This window comes from Telmatherina bonti (genome assembly GCF_933228915.1).
Source record: "Telmatherina bonti genome assembly, chromosome: 11".
In the NCBI taxonomy this organism is placed as follows: Eukaryota; Metazoa; Chordata; class Actinopteri; order Atheriniformes; family Telmatherinidae; genus Telmatherina; species Telmatherina bonti.
Genome location: NC_136629.1, coordinates 6,022,959 through 6,028,958, shown reverse-complemented (window position 1 = coordinate 6,028,958; position 6,000 = coordinate 6,022,959).

Sequence of the window (6,000 nt, the reverse complement as noted above, 5' to 3'; positions counted from 1 at the left end):
GTTGCTTCAGGACGACAAAGCCGTTGCCTCTAGTTGCTTCAGGACGACAGCTCCGTTGCCTCTAGTTGCTTCAGGACGACAGCTCCGTTGCCTCTAGTTGCTTCAGGATGACAAAGCCGTTGCCTCTAGTTGCTTCAGGACGAAGGCGCCGTTACCTCTAGTTGCTTCGGGATGACAAACCGTTGCCTCTAGTTGCATCTGGACGACAGTTCCATTGCCTCTAGTTGCTTCTGGACGACAGTTCCATTGCCTCTAGTTGCTTCTGGAAGATAGCTCCGTTGCCTCTAGTTGCTTTAGGACAAGAGCGCCGTTGCCTCTAGTTGCTTCGGGATGACAAACCGTTGCCTCTAGTTGCTTCAGGACGACAGCTCCGTTGCCTCTAGTTGCTTCTGGACGACAGTTCCTTTGTCTCTAGTTGCTTCAGGACGACAGCTCCGTTGCCTCTCGTTGCTTCAGGACGACAGCTCCGTTGCCTCTAGTTGCCACAGGACGACAGCTCCGTTGCCTCTAGTTGCTTCGGGATGACAATTCTTTTGCCTCTAGTTGCTTCAGGACGACAGCTCCGTTGCCTCTAGTTGATTCAGGACGACAACTCCGTTGCCTCTAGTTGCTTCAGGACGACTACTCCGTTGCCTCTAGTTGCTTCAGGATGACAAAGCCGTTGCCTCTAGTTGCTTCAGGATTACAAACCGTTGCCTCTAGTTGCTTCAGGACGACAACTCCGTTGCCTCTAGTTGATTCAGGATGACAACTCCGTTACCTCTAGTTGCTTCAGGACGACAACTCCGTTGCCTCTAGTTGCTTCAGGATGACAAAGCCGTTGCCTGTAGTTGCTTCAGGATGACAGCTCCGTTGCCTCTAGTTGCTTCAGGACGAGAGCTCCGTTGCCTCTAGTTGCTTCAGGACGAGAGCTCCGTTGCCTCTAGTTGCTTCAGGATGACCGCTCCGTTGCCTCTAGTTGCTTCAGGACGACAGCTCCTTTGGCTCTAGTTGCTTCAGGATGACAAAGCCGTTGCCTCTAGTTGCTTCAGGACGACAACTCCGTTGCTTATAGTTGGTTCAGGACGAAAAAGCCTTTGCCTCTAGTTGCTTCAGGATGACAACTCCGTTGCCTCTAGTTGCTTCAGGACGACAAAGCCGTTGCCTCTAGTTGCTTCAGGACGACAACTCCGTTGCCTCTAGTTGCTTCAGGACGACAACTCCGTTGCCTCTAGTTGCTTCAGGACGACAAAGCCGTTGCCTCTAGTTGCTTCAGGACGACAACTCCGTTGCCTCTAGTTGCTTCAGGACGACAAAGCCGTTGCCTCTAGTTGCTTCAGGACGACAACTCCGTTGCCTCTAGTTGCTTCAGGACGACAGCTCCGTTGGCTCTAGTTGCTTCAGGATGACAAAGCCGTTGCCTCTAGTTGCTTCAGGACGACAACTCCGTTGCTTATAGTTGGTTCAGGACGAAAAAGCCTTTGCCTCTAGTTGCTTCAGGACGACAACTCCGTTGCCTCTAGTTGCTTCAGGACGACAAAGCCGTTGCCTCTAGTTGCTTCAGGACGACAACTCCGTTGCCTCTAGTTGCTTCAGGACGACAACTCCGTTGCCTCTAGTTGCTTCAGGACGACAAAGCCGTTGCCTCTAGTTGCTTCAGGACGACAACTCCGTTGCCTCTAGTTGCTTCAGGACGACAAAGCCGTTGCCTCTAGTTGCTTCAGGATGACAAAGCCGTTGCCTCTAGTTGCTTCAGGATGACAAAGCCGTTGCCTCTAGTTGCTTCAGGACGACAAAGCCGTTGCCTCTAGTTGCTTCAGGACGACAGCTCCGTTGCCTAAAGTTGCTTCAGGATGACAAAGCCGTTGCCTCTAGTTGCTTCAGGACGACAGCTCCGTTGCCTCTAGTTGCTTCAGGATGACAAAGCCGTTGCCTCTAGTTGCTTCAGGACGACAGCTCCGTTGCCTCTAGTTGCTTCAGGACGACAAAGCTGTTGCCTCTAGTTGCTTCAGGACGACAACTCCGTTGCCTCTAGTTGCTTCGGGATGACAATTCCGTTGCCTCTAGTTGCTTCAGGACGACAGCTCCGTTGCCTCTAGTTGATTCTTGACAACAACTCTGTTGCCTCTAGTTGATTCAGGACGACAAAGCCGTTGCCTCTAGTTGCTTCAGGACGACAACTCCGTTGCCTGTAGTTGCTTCAGGATGACAAAGCTGTTGCCTCTAGTTGCTTCAGGATGACAAACCGTTGCCTCTAGTTGCTTCAGGACGACAACTCCGTTGCCACTAGTTGCTTCAGGATGACAAAGCTGTTGCCTCTAGTTGCTTCAGGACGACAAAGCCGTTGCCTCTAGTTGCTTCAGGACGACAGCTCCGTTGCCTCTAGTTGCTTCAGGATGACAAAGCCGATGCCTCTAGTTGCTTCAGGACGACAAAGCCGTTGCCTCTAGTTGCTTCAGGACGACAGCTCCGTTGCCTAAAGTTGCTTCAGGATGACATAGCCGTTGCCTCTAGTTGCTTCAGGACGACAGCTCCGTTGCCTCTAGTTGCTTCAGGATGACAAAGCCGTTGCCTCTAGTTGCTTCAGGACGACAGCTCCGTTGCCTCTAGTTGCTTCAGGACGACAAAGCTGTTGCCTCTAGTTGCTTCAGGACGACAACTCCGTTGCCTCTAGTTGCTTCGGGATGACAATTCCGTTGCCTCTAGTTGCTTCAGGACGACAGCTCCGTTGCCTCTAGTTGATTCTTGACAACAACTCTGTTGCCTCTAGTTGATTCAGGACGACAAAGCCGTTGCCTCTAGTTGCTTCAGGACGACAACTCCGTTGCCTGTAGTTGCTTCAGGATGACAAAGCTGTTGCCTCTAGTTGCTTCAGGATGACAAACCGTTGCCTCTAGTTGCTTCAGGACGACAACTCCGTTGCCTCTAGTTGCTTCAGGATGACAAAGCTGTTGCCTCTAGTTGCTTCAGGACGACAAAGCCGTTGCCTCTAGTTGCTTCAGGACGACAGCTCCGTTGCCTCTAGTTGCTTCAGGATGACAAAGCCGATGCCTCTAGTTGCTTCAGGACGACAACTCCGTTGCCTCTAGTTGCTTCGGGATGACAATTCCGTTGCCTCTAGTTGCTTCAGGACGACAACTCCGTTGCCTCTAGTTGCTTCGGGATGACAATTCCGTTGCCTCTAGTTGCTTCAGGACGACAGCTCCGTTGCCTAAAGTTGCTTCAGGATGACAAAGCCGATGCCTCTAGTTGCTTCAGGACGACAGCTCCGTTGCCTAAAGTTGCTTCAGGATGACAAAGCCGTTGCCTCTAGTTGCTTCAGGACGACAAAGCCGTTGCCTCTAGTTGCTTCAGGACGACAGCTCCGTTGCCTAAAGTTGCTTCAGGATGACAAAGCCATTGCCTCTAGTTGCTTCAGGACGACAGCTCCGTTGCCTCTAGTTGCTTCAGGACGACAAAGCTGTTGCCTCTAGTTGCTTCAGGACGACAACTCCGTTGCCTCTAGTTGCTTCGGGATGACAATTCCGTTGCCTCTAGTTGCTTCAGGACGACAGCTCCGTTGCCTCTAGTTGATTCTTGACAACAACTCTGTTGCCTCTAGTTGATTCAGGACGACAAAGCCGTTGCCTCTAGTTGCTTCAGGACGACAACTCCGTTGCCTGTAGTTGCTTCAGGATGACAAAGCTGTTGCCTCTAGTTGCTTCAGGATGACAAACCGTTGCCTCTAGTTGCTTCAGGACGACAACTCCGTTGCCTCTAGTTGCTTCAGGATGACAAAGCTGTTGCCTCTAGTTGCTTCAGGACGACAAAGCCGTTGCCTCTAGTTGCTTCAGGACGACAGCTCCGTTGCCTCTAGTTGCTTCAGGATGACAAAGCCGATGCCTCTAGTTGCTTCAGGACGACAACTCTGTTGCCTCTAGTTGCTTCGGGATGACAATTCCGTTGCCTCTAGTTGCTTCAGGACGACAACTCCGTTGCGTCTAGTTGCTTCAGGATGACAAACCGTTGCCTGTAGTTGCTTCAGGACGACAACTCCGTTGCCTCTAGTTGCTTCAGGACGACAAAGCTGTTGCCTCTATTTGCTTCAGGACGACAACTCCGTTGCCTCTAGTTGCTTCGGGATGACAATTCCGTTGCCTGTAGTTGCTTCAGGATGACAAAGCTGTTGCCTCTAGTTGCTTCAGGATGACAAACCGTTGCCTCTAGTTGCTTCAGGACGACAACTCCGTTGCCTCTAGTTGCTTCAGGATGACAAAGCTGTTGCCTCTAGTTGCTTCAGGACGACAAAGCCGTTGCCTCTAGTTGCTTCAGGACGACAGCTCCGTTGCCTCTAGTTGCTTCAGGATGACAAAGCCGATGCCTCTAGTTGCTTCAGGACGACAACTCTGTTGCCTCTAGTTGCTTCGGGATGACAATTCCGTTGCCTCTAGTTGCTTCAGGACGACAACTCCGTTGCCTCTAGTTGCTTCAGGATGACAAACCGTTGCCTCTAGTTGCTTCAGGACGACAACTCCGTTGCCTCTAGTTGCTTCAGGATGACAAAGCCGTTGCCTCTCGTTGCTTCAGGACGACAGCTCCGTTGCCTCTAGTTGCTTCAGGACGACAAAGCCGTTGCCTCTAGTTGCTTCAGGACGACAACTCCGTTGCCTCTAGTTGCTTCAGGATGACAAAGCCGTTGCCTCTAGTTGCTTCAGGACGACAGCTCCGTTGCCTAAAGTTGCTTCAGGATGACAAAGCCGTTGCCTCTAGTTGCTTCAGGACGACAGCTCCGTTGCCTCTAGTTGCTTCAGGATGACAAAGCCGTTGCCTCTAGTTGCTTCAGGACGACAGCTCCGTTGCCTCTAGTTGCTTCAGGACGACAAAGCTGTTGCCTCTAGTTGCTTCAGGACGACAACTCCGTTGCCTCTAGTTGCTTCGGGATGACAATTCCGTTGCCTCTAGTTGCTTCAGGACGACAGCTCCGTTGCCTCTAGTTGATTCTTGACAACAACTCTGTTGCCTCTAGTTGATTCAGGACGACAAAGCCGTTGCCTCTAGTTGCTTCAGGACGACAACTCCGTTGCCTGTAGTTGCTTCAGGATGACAAAGCTGTTGCCTCTAGTTGCTTCAGGACGACAGCTCCGTTGCCTCTAGTTGCTTCAGGATGACAAAGCCGTTGCCTCTAGTTGCTTCAGGACGACAGCTCCGTTGCCTCTAGTTGCTTCAGGATGACAAAGCCGTTGCCTCTAGTTGCTTCAGGACGACAAAGCCGTTGCCTCTAGTTGCTTCAGGACGACAACTCCGTTGCCTGTAGTTGCTTCAGGATGACAAAGCTGTTGCATCTAGTTGCTTCAGGACGACAGCTCCGTTGCCTAAAGTTGCTTCAGGATGACAAAGCCGTTGCCTCTTGTTGCTTCAGGACGACAAAGCCGTTGCCTCTAGTTGCTTCAGGACGACAGCTCCGTTGCCTAAAGTTGCTTCAGGATGACAAAGCCGTTGCCTCTAGTTGCTTCAGGACGAAAGCTCCGTTGCCTCAAGTTGCTTCAGGATGACAAAGCCGTTGCCTCTAGTTGCTTCAGGACGACAGCTCCGTTGCCTCTAGTTGCTTCAGGACGACAAAGCTGTTGCCTCTAGTTGCTTCAGGACGACAACTCCGTTGCCTCTAGTTGCTTCGGGATGACAATTCCGTTGCCTCTAGTTGCTTCAGGACGACAGCTCCGTTGCCTAAAGTTGCTTCAGGATGACAAAGCCGTTGCCTCTAGTTGCTTCAGGACGACAGCTCCGTTGCCTAAAGTTGCTTCAGGATGACAAAGCCGTTGCCTCTAGTTGCTTCAGGACGACAAAGCCGTTGCCTCTAGTTGCTTCAGGACGACAGCTCCGTTGCCTAAAGTTGCTTCAGGATGACAAAGCCGTTGCCTCTAGTTGCTTCAGGACGACAGCTCCGTTGCCTCTAGTTGCTTCAGGACGACAAAGCTGTTGCCTCTAGTTGCTTCAGGACGACAACTCCGTTGCCTCTAGTTGCTTCGGGATGACAATTCCGTT